Source organism: Chenopodium album, chromosome 2 (assembly GCF_948465745.1).
Source record: "Chenopodium album chromosome 2, dcCheAlbu1.1, whole genome shotgun sequence".
NCBI classification, from domain to species: Eukaryota; Viridiplantae; Streptophyta; class Magnoliopsida; order Caryophyllales; family Amaranthaceae; genus Chenopodium; species Chenopodium album.
In genome coordinates this window covers 55285207-55302026 of record NC_137835.1, presented here as the reverse complement: position 1 = coordinate 55302026, position 16820 = coordinate 55285207, and the positions used below count along the sequence as shown (strand labels likewise).

Here is a 16820-nt window from a genome sequence, read left to right as displayed (position 1 = left end):
TTTTATTAAAAAGAATTTGTCTAATATGCAAGCACAAAGGAGACTCCTGCATTGACATTTATGGCTTAACCAATTCTCTTTTACTGTTGAACATATACAAGGAACAAAGAATTCTTTGGCAGACAGCTTGACTAGAGAATTAGCTAATGTCGTCCAAGAAGCTCAAGACTACACAAAAACCTCCTGCATACCAACTTCAAAAGATGGATATAGAGAGGAAAACTCTCATTGATGAGACCGAGAAGGCAATGGAGTGGGTTTCACCCTCTAGTTGGGCCTTAATGCAAGGCTTGATCATATCAGCAAAACAACGTTCGCGAGATGGTTTAATTAAGGGTTGCCATCGGGCAATCCAAAGGTTATTGATGTTCGAAGTAACAATTATGTTATTTCAGCTCATTCCTGATTTACGAAATATAATATTAAACAAAATAAGAGATAATGATTTTAGAACATGGTACAAGTTGGTGGCTACAAGGTCCAGTAAATTCTTTGATCTTCGAGATCTATGGGGAGAAAGAATAGAGTTTCCCAAAAACTCTAAAGTTGTATTATTGCGAATCTACCCATTTCATCTTAATCAAAATTCTCCATTCATTAGTATACATTACAAGGCTTGGGATTATGGAATGGTACATAATTTCTATGAATTCCCTACTCCTAATGACGCTTTGTTTCCAAGACTTACAAAGTTCCAACAATACGCATTCAACAAGGTTTGAAAATATTGTGATGACACAAAAGACGAATTTCAGCTAGGAGCAAGGGTACAATGTGCTAATATCAAAGTTAAAGAAGGAAAAGTTAGTCCACCGCATTACTTGATAATGTTTGGGGAATTGAGGTGTTGCAAAGATCCCATACTGATTTGTTAGAAGACTGTTAGAAATCCAACTGAGGCCAGAGCACTGGGATTCTTCTACATTTCACAATATCTTAACGATTTTATAAAAAGGAAAGAAAATCCTCCTGTCATATTTCATGTCGGTAACACAACAATTGTGGCGCCTAACAAGATGAAAGAATATTTAGTAGATGGCATAAACAACACCGAGTCAATCTACAAATATTTAGAAGATATTGAAAGTGGGAAGTTTCTGTCATTTGAAGGCCATGAGTATCTGTTTGAAGCATTCATGAGTTGGGATGAAGAATACGCAGCCAGATGTGTTGTAGAATTTGGCATAGAAAAAGAGAATCCTATGTGTGTAAACAACAAATATAGTGAGTGGAGCCTACAAGAAATGATGATGGATGAAATTATGAATTCTTGAGCCCACACCAGCAATAATGCAAGGAATCTTCACTGCAGCCACGTTTTACTAATTGTTTCTGTCTTAAAGTATCTTTGTAAAAAGCAATGGTGTAGAATTGCTTGCTAAGTCAGGATAAGGATCCTATGTAACTTTGCTTCCCTATATAAAGGGACTTAGGCCAAGAAGTGAAGGCAGAGTTGGAAGAGTTAGCTAGAGAATTACTCTGAAAGATTTAGAGAGTCCCCTAGAGAAAAATACTCACCTTAAGAAAAGATTGGTTCTCCATCTCACTTAAAGTAGAGAAAACTCTAATTCGGCTTACGTCTGTTTAAGATTTCAGTTTTTGTGTATGTTGTAATATATGAGTGTTGTAATCTTTTCAAATTAAATAAAAGTTTCGTTCAAGAAGGGAATGTTATCCCCTTGAACCTTATTTATCAAATGAGTTATCTTTCTGTTTAAAAAGTTACATCATAAACACAGTAAGGATTGTTTAATTAGGGATTACGGTCTAAGGTAGGAAACAAATTAGATCTGTGCTGCGCCTAACCTAAGGAAGACAAGGTTGGGGTTAGCTACCTTGGTAAAGCCGAAAGCTCAAAATGCCGGAGGTTCCATTGTTAACTAAGTTCAATTATTGGTCAAAACTCTCAAGTTAAAGAATTATTATTGCGGAGCATGGTGGACTGTTAAACTGCTAAAATAATTTATTTAGATGTATAAGTAGTAGAGTTGTGATAACTAGTACCGATAAAAGTCATTAATCAAGAAACAAGTAAACAACAAGTTGATATTAGTATTTAAATAGGTTCGTTGGTAACAAAGAGGTGTTCGATAGTATCAAAAGAAATACCATCTAAGAGTTCGCTGGTATCAAAGAAGAGTACCATCTAAGCTTAACTTTGTTTTTGTTGGTATACCATCGACGTTAAAATCAGTAGCAACAAAAGTGTCGGTTATAGTACATTTGGTCCCCACTTGGTAGAGACCAAAGTGGTCTCAAGTAGGTAGAGACCAAGAAAACCTCTGTTTTGAGGGTAAATTTATAATGTTGAGTCCGACTAAATTATTGTATCAATATACGTCGAAATCTAAATCTGATATTTTTTGTGTTATTTTCGAATCAAGTTAGGTTGGGTGTGACTAAACATGGGCAACGGGCCGTGCCGCGGAAACCTCTGAAATTGGCCAAAAAGTGTGTATTATAGCCTTCAATTTTGCCAATTTTGACTTTTTTTTTTAGCCGGAAACAAAAATTGCCGAAAAGCTACCTATAGACCCTAATACCCTCCGGGAGTCCAATTGGGTGGGTGAAACCATCCAATTTACCACTTTTCCGTACACGCCACTTGTATTGGCTATTACCCTTCCACGGGGCCTTTAGGTAGCCGACTTTTGGTTGGGTATGGGTCCAAACAACATCATCTGACCTCGTGATGCATCCCGTAAAATTTCGTGAATTTCTGACACCGGGTTCCGGACACCTACCCATTTCGTGTATTATAGCCTTCAAATTTGGCTTCCGTACATCATTTTTTCACCCGGCAAGATTATGCATCCAAGTACTTCCAGGGGTTCCCAAGGGGCCTTGGGAGTCATGGATGATGCCCATAGCCATCTCATTCATCCTTGAACACCATGTCTTAAGGCAAACTAGTTGTTTGTATGCCTTGTCCTTGGGTGCACCATGTCTTGTGCACATGCCACACGCCCCCTTGCACCATCCCACACCGCGCCGGCTCTGCGGCGAGCCGTGCCTGAAATTGGCACACCCTAGCCCACGGCACGGCACGACCCACGTGCCTTGCGGGCCGTGCCGTGCTGGGCCGCGGGCCAAACCGTGCCACTTTATTTATTTTTTATTTTTTAATAAATGAAAAAAATGATATATATTTTTTTTAGTACAACTTAATATATGTGATTAATTTATGTTTATGTTAATGTTAATATATTTTGTTTAGATTTTTTAAACAACTTTATTTTAATTTAGGTTATATAAATTATTTATCTAATTATGTTTAAGTTTATATAAACAAATAAAAACAATTTTATTAATTTTGCAAAAAACAACAATGCATATAATAAAAAAAAAATACGAGTGCGATAATCCGAAAACACTAAAAATTGAAGAATAACTTATTTTATTATATGGGGGTAGCCGGTACGATAATTCAATAATACAAAATAATTAATGATAATTAAAAATTGTACAATAGTGTATGAATAACTTCATTTATTATACAAAATACGAAGTTCGATAATATAAAAATTATACAATAGTGTATAATGTAAATATGTAATAATGTAATTATTATTGGTCGTCTTCGTCTTCGCCTTCGTCTTCATCTTCGTCTTCGTCTTCGTCTTCGTCTCCTTGTGGTTCAAGTTTGTCGGCCAATTGAGTTGATTGAGAAGTATGAGAACCAAAAGAAGTCAACGTTCCTTCATCGTCGTCGTCGTTTTGTGCATAAGTACGATCTTGAGAATGAGTTTCGGCATACAACCAATCCTTGAAGTAAACACACATTTCAAGTGTTTCGGGTTTTAGTCTGGTTCATCTATCATCTAAAACTCGTCCCGACGCAATAAAAGCTCTTTCGGAGGCAACGGAGGAGACTTGGATAGCAAAAATATCACGAGCCATTGCCGACAAAATTGGATGTTTCACGGTTTGTGATTTCCACCAATCAAGGATGTCGAGGCCAAACTTCTCTTCATCGTCCATGCCTTTCATGAAGTCATAACTTAGGTAAATTTGCAACTCCGAAACATCGCTTTGTGTTCTCTTACTTGATGATGATTCCGTACCTGAAAACTTGGACATCATGTTAGCTTGTGCAAATAAACCTTTGTCCTGTTTACTTACATTTTTGGATGTTTGAGAAGGGGCAAATCGATACACGGTTCCATATTTACTTTCATAAACTCTATATAAAGAAAAAAAGTCATTAGTCACCTTATTTATAAAAGTTTCAACATCATCTTCAAAATTCATATTACTATAATAAATATCAATTAATAAAAAAGTGCCATCATATTTTTTCCTAGGATCTAAAATAGAAGCAAAAATATAAATCATAGGAATATCGGTGTAATATTTACGCCATTTTTCTTCCATGGATGAAAGATATCCACAATAATCATGTTGTGATCGGTGTTCCACAAAAAGTTGTGCAAGTAAACATGCATTGCTAAGAAAAGAATGGGAACAAGGATTATATACAGAAGAAAAACAATGTGTCATACCATGTAGTAATCGTAAAAACTGCATATATTTTTCACAATTAACCCAATCATCTTCTAGTAAAGCACATTGTGGAAATTTCATATTATAAAAAAGTGTTAAATGAACCTTGTACCCGATTGCCCGACTCAACATTTCATAGGTGGTGTTCCACCTAGTTGGACAATCCGGTGCTATTTTTATGGTCTTAATCCGTTGTTGCCTGCAAAAACCTTTCCATTCTTGATATCTCAAGTTAGAGCTATTAATAGACATAATAAAATTCCTTATTTTGTGATAAAATGGACCAATTACTTGTGTTCCATCCTTCACACACAAGTTAAGAACGTGACAAATGCATCTAACATGAAGTGCATCTCCATCTAATATAACATCGGTCAGTTGGGATTTGACCAAATTCGCACTATATATCATAGAAGTTGCATTATCGAAAGTCATAGACATGATTTTATCCCTAAGACTATATGCATCAATGGCTTCCATTAAATGATGTGAAATGTTAAGACCGGTGTGAGGGTATTCAAGCATTTTGAAATGAATGATGCGTTTTTGTAACAACCAATCATTATCTAACCAATGACAAGTAACACATAAATAGTGAAGTCCGTATCCACCATCCCATGCATCGGCGGTTAAAGAAACTAACTAGGAAGATTAGCCAATTCATTTACTAATTTCAATTTACACTCTAGATAATTTTTCATGGCAGCAGATCGAACGGTTTTTCGGGAGATTTTTTTGTGTTTTGGTTGTAGTGCTCGGTTAATGTAGTTGTTGAAGGCATCATTTTCGGCAAAAATAAAAGGTTGTTTGGCATGTACAATCATTCTCCCAAGTTCATCCCTATCTCTCTCGTAATTGTATACGAAGCCTTGTGGATGGAATGGAGAAATTTTGGGTTGGGTTGGATCATTAGATGGTGCACCACATTTTTTGGAATGTCTACTAAGGTGTCCCGTCCCTCCCTTGGTATCGGCCGAGAAAATTTTACCACAAGTCACTAGTAGAAAAAGCCTCATTTGCGTCGCCATATTTGCGTCACTCATTCTAAAGAACGACGCAAATGTGTATTTTTACTATACTTTAAAGTTATTTGCGTCGCTTGTTATTAAAGAAGCGACGCAAAAAACAAATGTATGTTAGCTTTCTATCATTTGCGTCGCTCTTATTTATTAAAGCGACGCAAATAAGTTTATTATTTGCGTCACTCATTTACTGACAAGCGACGCAAATAAGGCACTGAATAATTTGCGTCACTCTTTTAATAAATGAGCGACGCAAATAACAAATTTTCAGCATTTCAGATTTTGTTATTTGCGTCGCATTTTTATTATGAAGTGACGCAAATAACTCTGCTTTAGGTTACCCATTCTGCGCTTTTGACCTTAGCTTTTCACTTTCACTAATTCACTAAACTGCAAATCCCCAGCTTTTCAATTTCGACCCTTCAATCCAACAAATTCGCCCAAAAAACACCCACAAATTCGCCCAAAAAACTGCAAATCCCCAGCAAATTCAACATCCAAAATCGCAATCAAGTTCAACACCCATAATCGGCAGCAAATCCGAGCAATTTCGAGCTAAAATTTAGACCAAAAACCCTAATTAATTCGAACCCTTAAACCCCAGAAAAATTGATTATTTTCGACCAAAAATCCCCCATTTCGAGCAAAAAATGTACTCAATTCCATACGAATTCGAACCGTAGAAACCCCAAAAAATTCAATTAAAAATCCTGCTGAAAAAATTCGAGCAATATCTGATATTTTCGAGTGGAAAAATCGCATAATTTCGCCCCCAAAAACCCGAGGAAGTTCAAGCAAATTACAGCAATGTTGAATTTTTGAATTTTCGAGTGGAAAAATTGCTTAATTTCGCCCCCAAAAATCGATTTCGGCTCGACATTGTTGAATTTTAGAAATCAATTTCACCTATGGTAAGATTGCTTCTATTTATGTTCAATCTTTTCATGGTAGATAGAATGTAGCATTTAACTTGAACTTTTAGTGTTAGTTCACTAATTAGAATGTTCAATCTTTTATGTTCAATCGATTTCGGCTCGGACTTAGTTTAATTTCAGGTTTAGTGTTAGTTCACTAATTAGAATTTATATGGCAGATTTAATTGAATTTTTATAATTTTCAGTCATTGAATTTTCATTTGAGCATATTGCATACTTGTGAATTTCAGTCATTGAATTTTTGAAGTCAATTTTCATCTGAGCATATTGCATAGTCATTGAATTTATATGGCTGTTTTGCAATATTTTACTGGTTGCTTGTTTGCATCTTTGAACAGTCTGTAGAATAGCATAGTCATTTGAGCATATTGCATAGTCCCTAAAAATGTTGCATGATAAGCCAGGCCTCTAGCTTATGTCCTAATAGAGAAGTGATATTGTAATTGGAATGCTAGGCTTAATCATCTGGGATCTTTTCAATATTATGTACGGTATAATTATGGAGCAAATATTGAACTTTTTCTCTTTGGGTCTTTGACCTTTAGAAGTAGGCGGATACTTGTGAAGGTATCACAGCCTCACAGGTTATGTACTCAGCCTTAGTTTTTCTCTGGCGTGTAGGAAATTGTCTTTTACTTTCTCTATGTAGTTTAGTTAAGTAAGGAGCTTATTATTACTTCATGTTATTGGCGTAGGAGTGCAGTCAACTTGACATAGTTGTTCACCTGCAAAGCCTGCTTTTATGCGATCTGTTCTTCCACCCAGTGAAATACTATTGCACTGTTCAAAGCCTGGATACAATTTGCGGTAAAAGTTATTTGGGGCTTTTTTTTTTTTTTTTTGAAATACCATGGTTTCTTTGAAGTTTCAAACTTCAAACTAAAGTAATTTAATAGATTGTGTTCTTTTACTATGGATAATTGTTAGTGCTCCATTTGTTCTGCAAATTTGTTTGCATTTAGTCTGTAGATTTTTACAGTTGCTGTTTTGCAATATACTTGACATCTATGATTCTTTGAATGTCTTATTAAAATTATTTTTTATCATTTAATTTTTTTGTAGGCATCATCATAATGGGCGATGGGAAGCACGAATTGGGTGCGTTTATGAGAACAAGTACCTCTACTTAGGCACTTTCAGTAATGTCCTGAACTCTATTTCTCTCGTGCTCGCTCTTGTTCTATGAGATTTAGGATCACGAGCACACACGCAAATACGTGGTCAGACAAAGTGATTATCATAATCACAGGGACAAAGTGATTTTCAAACTATGTTGGTTTAATATATGTAATTTTTTATGGCAGATTCTTAATTATGCGGAAGTGAATTCCACAAGTTGCTCGAGGTTCTGGTTGTGGACAAACGATTAAGGCGGTAGTACGCATACGAGATTGTCTTCACTTGTGGTATATATATCTGAACCATTCTTTGCAATATTAACTTATTTGTTCTGGTTGGTATAATGATTGTGAATTGTATGAGATTTTTAATTGTGATATAATTGATTGGAATTGCAATAATACTTGCATCATTGACTTAGATACCCGTTCAGGGCTTACTCATTAGGAGTAAGTCTTGAATAGTCCCCGGTTTGGGACTGTTCTTGAATGTTCTATCTCATTTAGGTGATAACTACTTGAATTGTTTTGGATCTAAGAAGATCATGGCTCACTATTTCCCGATTGTTCTCTGGGTACATATGTTGATAGCCGATTATCTACATTGTGTGCTTGGAGAACTGTAGGGAAATGCTGCCGGATTTTCTTTAGAACCAAACTTTACAAGTAGTTATTAGTGAGATAGGACATTCAAGAATGGGTTAGGTTGGAGTGATAAGGACCTTATTGGATCATCCGGAGTTGCATTTACATGATATAAACTTTGAATGAAAATGTTTGATGCCTTATATTCTTGTTTATGGTTAAGGAGCTATATATGTTACAAAATATACACATTATCTTAAAATTAATTTTGTTATTCAGTGGTTGAAAATGGATCGAAGTTGGATGTATGGTAAACGAAATTGTACAAGTTTTTTACGAGGAATTGAAGAGTTTAGCACTGTTGCCTTAAAACACCAAACAGAGAATAAATCAAAGAATATTCTTTGTCCTTGTTGTGACTGTAATAATTCGAGGGGATATCGTGATATAGTTGATATTAAAGATCATCTAATTCGTCGTGGGTTTAAAGAAAACTACACGAGGTGGACATGGCATGGTGAGAGCATATATATTGAGGCAAGTTCTAGTTATTGTCCAAGGGAAGATGAGAATCATTGTGATGATGATAATGACCCCCAAGGTGAGGATATCGATACAGCTGATGATATTGGTGTTGAAAGTGAGAGTGAAGTGGAGAAGGACAGGATAGATGAAATGATGCAAGATGTTGAAGACCATTTCACAGAGTGTCCCCAGACATATGATAGTATTTTGAGAGCTGCTGAAACCCCGTTATATCCTGGTTGTACAAAGTTCACTAAACTTGGTGCTATTATGAAGTTATTCAACTTAAAGGCGAGCAATTGTTGGACTGACAAGGGTTTTACGCAGTTGTTAGAAGCCTTAGTAGAAATGTTTCCTGACGGGAATGAACTTCCAAACTCCACCTATGAGGCCAAGAAACTTATGTGCCCCTTGGGTATGGAGTATGAGAAGATACATGCTTGTCCCAATGACTGTGTGTTGTATCGAAATGAGTATGCTGATTTGCATGAGTGTCCAAGGTGTGGAGTTTCTCGTTACAAGATGAATGATACTGGTGAGATGTGTAAGAAAGGGTCTCTGGCTAAGGTATTATGGTATCTTCCAATTATACCGAGATTTAGGAGACTCTTCTCGGATGAAAAAACTGCAAAATTATTGAGGTGGCATGCTGATGGGAGGAAGAAAGATGGGTTAATGAGGCATCCTGCTGATTCCCCGCAATGGAGGAACATTGATCGAAAGTTCAAGGACTTTGGTGAAGAAGATCGAAATCTTAGGCTTGGTCTTAGTACAGATGGAATGAACCCATTTGGGACACTAAGTACCCAATATAGCACCTGGCCGGTTCTTCTAACTATCTACAATTTGCCTCCTTGGTTATGCATGAAGTCTAGATACATTATGTTGTCCCTTCTAATATCTAGGCCTAAACAACCTGGAAATGACATTGATGTGTATCTAGCGCCTCTCATTGAAGATTTGAAATTGTTGTGGAATGAAGGTGTCCAAATGTTTGATGCATATAGTAAAACCAATTTCACTTTACGTGCCATGATTTTTTGTACGATAAATGACTTCCCAGCTTATGGGAATTTGTCGGGGTACACTGTGAAGGGAAGAACTCCTTGCCCCATTTGTGAAGATGATTTGGAGGCATTGCGCCTAGACAATTGTGGCAAGCATGTATACATGGATAATCGAAGACATCTTCCAGAAGACCACCCTTTTCGATTCAATAAGGGGTCTTTTAATGACAAAGTAAGTCTAGTTTGTTATTAATGTCATGATTTTATGTGTGTAAGGGTAATATATATGTTATTTGTTTCAAATGTGTAGTGCTTTTCGAAGTTTTAAGGCATTAAGTGGACAATCTAGGGGAAGTAAATTGACATGGCATTTGGGACAGGTTACCTTAATTTCTGACCCTAAATTTTAGTTTCTTAATAATTGAAGTATAGCAATTTAATTCAACTTACAAATATATTACATGTAGTGTCCTCAACAATTGGGTGGACGTGAGTGTGGCTACTACGTCATGCGTTATATGTACGAAATACTTGAACATCACCATAGCAGTGAAGATCTTATTCAGGTATGAGTTGTCAAATATTTCATTTTTTGTTTGATAAATACAATTTGATGTTAGCTACAATCTTGAATTAAAACTTTCCTCTTGTATATTTGTTGTGTTGATAGGATTTTTCAAGAACTACACCGTACACCGAGGAGGAGATAAATGAGATCCGAGATATTTGGGCAGAGTATTTTATATGTAATGTTGAACTTTAGATTTACCACTTAGCGCATGTTTGACTCTTGTTTTGGATTATAGGCTTGAAATGAAGTAATTTGGTTAATTGGTGTTGGGATTATGAGTATAATGTCTATGATATTGAGATGTAATCTTATTGGACAGGTTGTTAATATAATGCCGTCATTCCCAATTTTATGGGTAGGCCAAATTACAAAGGAGACTCTGCCGAAATTTACATTTGCATTATTCAATAATATTGCATTTTAATTTCAATTATATTAGCGTTAGCATATTACTTTATACCTAGGAAAACAGGTACTACAAACATATACAAGGCAATTATTATATTATAATTAAAAAAAAAAAATTCACCTCATTTGCGTCACTCATTAAACAAACAAGCGACGCAAATAACAAAAAAAGTTTAGCAAAAGAGTCATTTGCGTCGCTTGTTTATAAAGGGGCGACGCAAATGACTTAAAATAAGTTTATCAGAAAAGTTATTTGCGTCGCTCTTTTATAAAGGAGTGACGCAAATGACTTAAAAATAAGTTTATCAGAAAAGTCATTTGCGTCGCTCTTTTATAAAGGAGTGACGCAAATGACTTAAAATAAGTTTATCAGAAAAGTCATTTGCGTCGCTCTTTAATAAAGGAGTGACGCAAATGACTTAAAATAAGTTTATCAGAAAAGTCATTTGCGTCGCTCTTTTATAAAGGAGTGACGCAAATGACTTAAAATAAGTTTATCAGAAAAGTCATTTGCGTCGCTCTTTTATAAAGCAGTGACGCAAATGTCAAAAAATAAGTTTTTAAAAAAAGTCATTTGCGTCGCTTGTTTATAAAGGAGCGACGCAAATGACTCTTATTTGCGTCGCCCCTAGGAGCGACGCAAATGACTTAAAAGTCATTTGCGTCGCGAGCAGTTGCGTCGCTCATAGAAGCGACGCAAATACACTATAAATGAGCGACGCAAATGAGGCTTTTTCTACTAGTGAGTCTGACACCGGGCTTTGGTTCCATTTTTACTTAATTGATAATGTGCCCAAACTTCACTATTTCGGTTGGTTTGAGCAAATTCCTCTTCGGTACACCATTCTAATATGTTAGGATTTTGGGTGTTAGGAATTTGGGTGGATTGTTCACTCGACCCAGAGGCTTGTGTTTGACTACCTTGGGTATTAGGAATTGAAAATTCATGTTGTGATCCGTATAAATGAGGTGAGAATTGTGTTTGTTGAAATCCCGAACTAGGCATAGTCCAAGGAGCCATATCATCCATTTTTTCATACCCTCCCGTGGTTTGGGGATGAAAGAAAGGGGTGGAAGTGTTTGGAAAGGGCATGTTAGGCACGGGAACGGTGTTAAGGGGGGCCATTGAAGTGTTTGGGTTTGATGATTCTCTACGTTTTGACTTGGCTTTTCTAGAGGAGGAGGAAGTGTTCGGATTTGATGCCATGATATTTAATAATAATAAAAACAACAATAACAAATTAACAATAACAATAATAATAACAATTAACAACAGTAATAATAACAATAGCAATAAGAATTAGTAAGTAGTTTTTATACAAATTAAGTTTTCAAAAATAATTATAATAATAGTAGATTACTTATGTCAGTGTGACAAGGGAATAAACGCGTCGTCAATTGTCTATCCCTAGATCAAATACAATTTATACAACCTAAACAAACCTAATACGAGTATAAGGCAAGCATAGGGGTCGAACCACAGAGAACGGTAAACACCACCAAATGTTATCGACAATTAAGCTAGTCCGGAATAGGGGATAAATAAACTAAAGTCTGAAAATGCTAAAACAAGAAATAAAACATTAAGGGAAATGGTTTAGGTATAGCATTCACTTGAACATAAACAAAGGCATAGAAATTGAATTAATTATGAACTAAACATGCTCGAATATCGAAATTAAGAATCCAATCTAGCCGCCTTTCGGGGTCAATTGGCTTCTCCTAACATAGCCTCTATGTTTCCACATTAGAACCATATACTAGGAGGTACTATTAAATAACAATCGATAGTAATGAACCTTAACTAAGTCAACTTCCGTTTCTTGTTAGCAAAGATTCACCTTTACTCAACCAACAATGTTCACTTGCAAGAAGATTAAAGAATATCAAGCATATAAAGACTTTAATCACAAATAAATCAATTCTAAACCCTAGAACATGCTCAAGGTCCAACTACACCACAACCATCCCCTTAATGGGGAAATTACTCACTAATCATGATAATAACAAGATTAATCAACAAATAATCAAGAATCAATATGATCAACAAGCAATACCAACAACTAAAATAATAATCAAAATAAACAAATAAAAATAGAGGAGAGAGATTAAGAAATTGCTCATTAATTGAAGATGAAGATCTACAAAGGATTGAACAAGCTCCTTCTTCAAAATCCAAGTTCATTAATGAAGAAAACCTCACTTTCTCTCTCTACCAAAGAAGACTAATCCTAACCTAACCTAAAACTAATTAGAGAGTAGAATAATTGGTTATTCCATGTTTTTCTAATTACCCCAAAATTGGGTATTTATACTAAGCTAATAAAACTAGGAAAAATAGAAAAATAAAAGAAGGAAAATAAAATAAAGAAAGAAAAGGAAATAAAAAGAAAATCAAATAAAAAGAAAAGAAAACAAAAGAGAAAAGAAATAAGAAAAGGAAAAGGAAAGGAAATAAAAATAAAAGAAAAAGAAAAAAAGAAAACCAAAACCCCCTAAAACATCAGCTACCCGATTTTCCCCTCTCCCCAATTCATGGCTGCTCTATCTCCATTGAAACGCACCACCATCACCACCGTTCATCAACTATCATCATCAAATCGTGGCCGTTCGACCCTCTTTAAAAACCATGTGCGAGTCTCGTGAAGCGGTTCGGTCGAACCGTGGGTTGGTGCGGCCGAACTACGGGGTTGGTTCGGTCGAACCATGGGTATGTTCGACCACTCCTCTTCGAATAACAAAACCCACAAAGTCTCTGACTCGAAGTTCGATCGAACCACAAACGGTATGCTCGAACTTGATTGATTTTCAATTTGTTCTGAATTGCTTAATTGCGGGGCCGAAATGCTTGTGTGAATTGGTGGATTGATGTTGCCGGTTTAGGTGCGGCTGATTGCGTTGGTGTTGGTGGTGTCGGTAATTGCGGGGTTGCGGTTGGTTGGTGGTTGAGAACGGTGGCGCGGCTGGTGGTAATTGGATGGGTTGGGGATTGGCGTCTGGTGGCTGTTGTTGGTTGAGTCGATTGGTGCAGGGGAGTTGTGTTGGTTGAAGGAGGCAGCAGCTATGAGGTGGTGAGAGCAGGGGGTAGCTGCTGTTGTGTGGCTGCTGCAATTGGTGGTCAGGTGGTGATTGCTGGTGGTGAGGGTGGCAGCAGGTGAGTGAATTGGTACTGTTCGTGTGGTGTTTGTGGGGTTGCAGGCTGGTTTGGCTGTGGTGGTGTATGTGTGGTGGAGGATAAGGGAGGTGTGCGGTGATGGATAAGTGGGCAGCATGCTTGTGAAATGGGCATTTGGCGTTTGACTCAAATTGGAACCCGAACTCACTTGACATGAATCCCGAACCCCTACACACAAAAACGAAGGAAGGAATTGGGATAAATAAAATAAAAATAAAAATAAAAATAAAAATAAATAAAGTGGAAATAAATAAAATGAAATAGAAAATAAGAGGCACAAAACTAAAACTAAAAATAATTAAAACTACGCAAGCAAATAAGATAAAAATAAAATAGGAAAATAGACTAAAACTAATAAAATAAAGAAAATAAACTAAAACACACCAAAATTACCAAAATAAGCTAGAAATGTTATTAAGAGAAAACAAGAGAAAGAAAGGGAAAATAAGATAAAATAAACACGAAAATAACTCTAAAACTACTCCCTAAGAGTGACATAAATGTCACTCATCACAGTGAGATCCCAGGTAGGAGAGGTTTGGAACGACGTTGTCCTGAGCCCAAGTCCCGCCTTAGACAGATTTCACTAACAATCTAAATTATCCACAATAAAAATAGAAAGTAGTTTTTATATAATTAAGTTGTTCCAAGAAAACAACAACAACAACAACAATAACAATAACAATAACAAATTAAAATAAAGTTGAGTTAGATCTTATAATGACGCTTCAATGCTTTCCCAAATTTATAATTTCCCGAACTTATAATTTCCCGAATGTAAATATAACAATATTTTTTTTTGTAGTAGACTAATAAAAGTAATAATAGTAAAAATGTAAAATTTATAAGAGAGTAGGAATTTTTTTTTCTTTTCACAAAAGAGAGTAAGATTGTAGCCTTTGTAGGAATTAGAGAGTAAGAATATTAGAGAATAAGAGAGAAGAGATGAGTTGATGAATTGGGAAAAATTTGGAGGAAGAAATGGGGTATTTATAGGGAATTTGGGTGGGAAATTTGCCAAAAACTAGCCGTTATTATAGCTATTGGAAAATGACTCTAAAACGACTAGTTTCCAACGGCTATGGCACGGGCCGTGCCTGGCGGGCCTCGTGTTGTTCCGTGCCCGACTATGCCTCGTGCCGTGCTGGCGGGTTGTGCCGGCTTGCCGGCCCACGTGCCGCCCATCGTGCCCGTGCCAAAATCCAAAATTTTGTTCACGGCACGGCCCACGACCCTCAGGTGGGCCGCCGTGTCGTGCCGTGCCGGAGACCGTGCCGTTCCGGGCCGTGTCGGAGTCTTTTAATAATCGATAATCAATAATCAATAATCATCAATAATACATACGAAGTACTAAAAGACACACCACCAATGGAACTTGTCATCTCCTAGTGTGTCTTTAGTTATTTTTCTTTTTAGAGAAATATGTTAATTAAGGAAACAATCATTTACCAAAATAATATTATTTTTTTTATACAAATTCCATGTTTATACGTAGTAATTATTATATTTAAAATAAAAAGATTTCACAAATTTTTCTTTGGACAACTATTAAACCAAAATTCATATTCTTAAAATAATTTGACCTAGAAAAAATTATTATTGCTCAAATTTTTTGCCTACTTTTGTTTTAGTTGTGTATTAGAAGCTAAACTTAAAAAATGCAAGTATCAAATCAACATATAATTTACTTTTATTATTTCTCGACTAATTTATGATTAAAAGAAACTTATCAATCAATAATCTATTGCTATATATAACTATAGATCGATTACCGTGTATGTCACGAGATCTAACCTAGTTGATACCTATAATTAAGTGCATCCTTTGGCATTACCTCGGTGTTTAGTTTTTGATTTTTTTTTTTATTTTTGAAAATATAAATTAGTCAAATTTTTTTGAATAATTATAATTTTATAAACTAACAATTAAAAAGTCAAAACCATATGGTTTCCTTTTTTTTTTTTGGTTCAAATTGCATCATCTGATTTTATATTAAATTATTTTATCTAAATTTATTTCATTATATGTTAACTTATTTTATTTTATTATAACTTAATTTCATTGGCAAAATTACACACATTGACATCGACTTTAGAGTATGTTAAAACATTTACACAAACTTGTATCACTCGTTGAATTGAATTGACACCAACTCGCTAAATTGATATTTTTTTAACACAAAGGAATCATGGATTACTCGGGCAAAGCCCTACAACAATTACAGCCTATTGTCCATTGATTTGAATAACAAAAAAGGAAAATCAAGGCCAAGTTCAACAAACTAAAACAGAAGGAAATATAGAAAATGTTTTTGCAGAAGAGAGATTACATAACACATAACTACAGCTCCAGCATGAGCTAAATGATTCCCCTATAAAGCAGCAAGATCAGCTTCATAAGCAGCAGGGATACTGGTCAGAACAGTATAATGTGACACATGGTCTATGTGCATACGTATAGCAAGCTGACTCAAGTAATGAGCTACTAAATTCCTTTCACTAGGAATATGACTTAAAGTGGTAGTTTTCTCCTGGTTCCTCTTACATCTGCTGATATCAATAATAACAGTTGCTAGCTCATAGTGCATGTTATGAGGCTCTCTGTTGATCATGGATCGAACAGCTTCAGCGTCAGTTTCAACCTCAAGATATCTGACAGGAAAATCCCTTGCAAAATTTAGCCCTTCCCTCAAAGCATACATCTCAGCTTGAAGTGGAGATTTAGCATTGTACTTGTTAGAATTTCCAAAGTACCATTCTCCCTTGTCTATTTGGAAAACCCCTCCACCTCCAACACCTTCATCCTTAGCATATTTAAAAGCTCCTTCAGTATTCAGTTTGATGTATCCAAGTCTTGGAGGCCTTCAGGGGATAGATTTGTCTGCAAACGGACCCTTGACACAATATAATTTCTCCTTTTCTATATCTTTAGAGCCACCCTGTAATATAAAAGTGTTGATTTGATAATCAAT

The 16820-nt window shown here is 35.8% G+C and overlaps 1 long non-coding RNA gene across 1 annotated transcript; it reads left to right on the top strand.

Moving 5' to 3' along the window:
* The first annotated feature begins 6305 nt into the window (after nucleotides 1–6305).
* LOC145585958 (uncharacterized) lies at nucleotides 6306–7835 on the top strand. The gene is made up of 3 exons (XR_014100764.1): nucleotides 6306–7267; nucleotides 7523–7599; nucleotides 7765–7835. It is a non-coding gene; the product is annotated as an uncharacterized LOC145585958 (long non-coding RNA).
* The last annotated feature ends 8985 nt before the right edge of the window (nucleotides 7836–16820 follow it).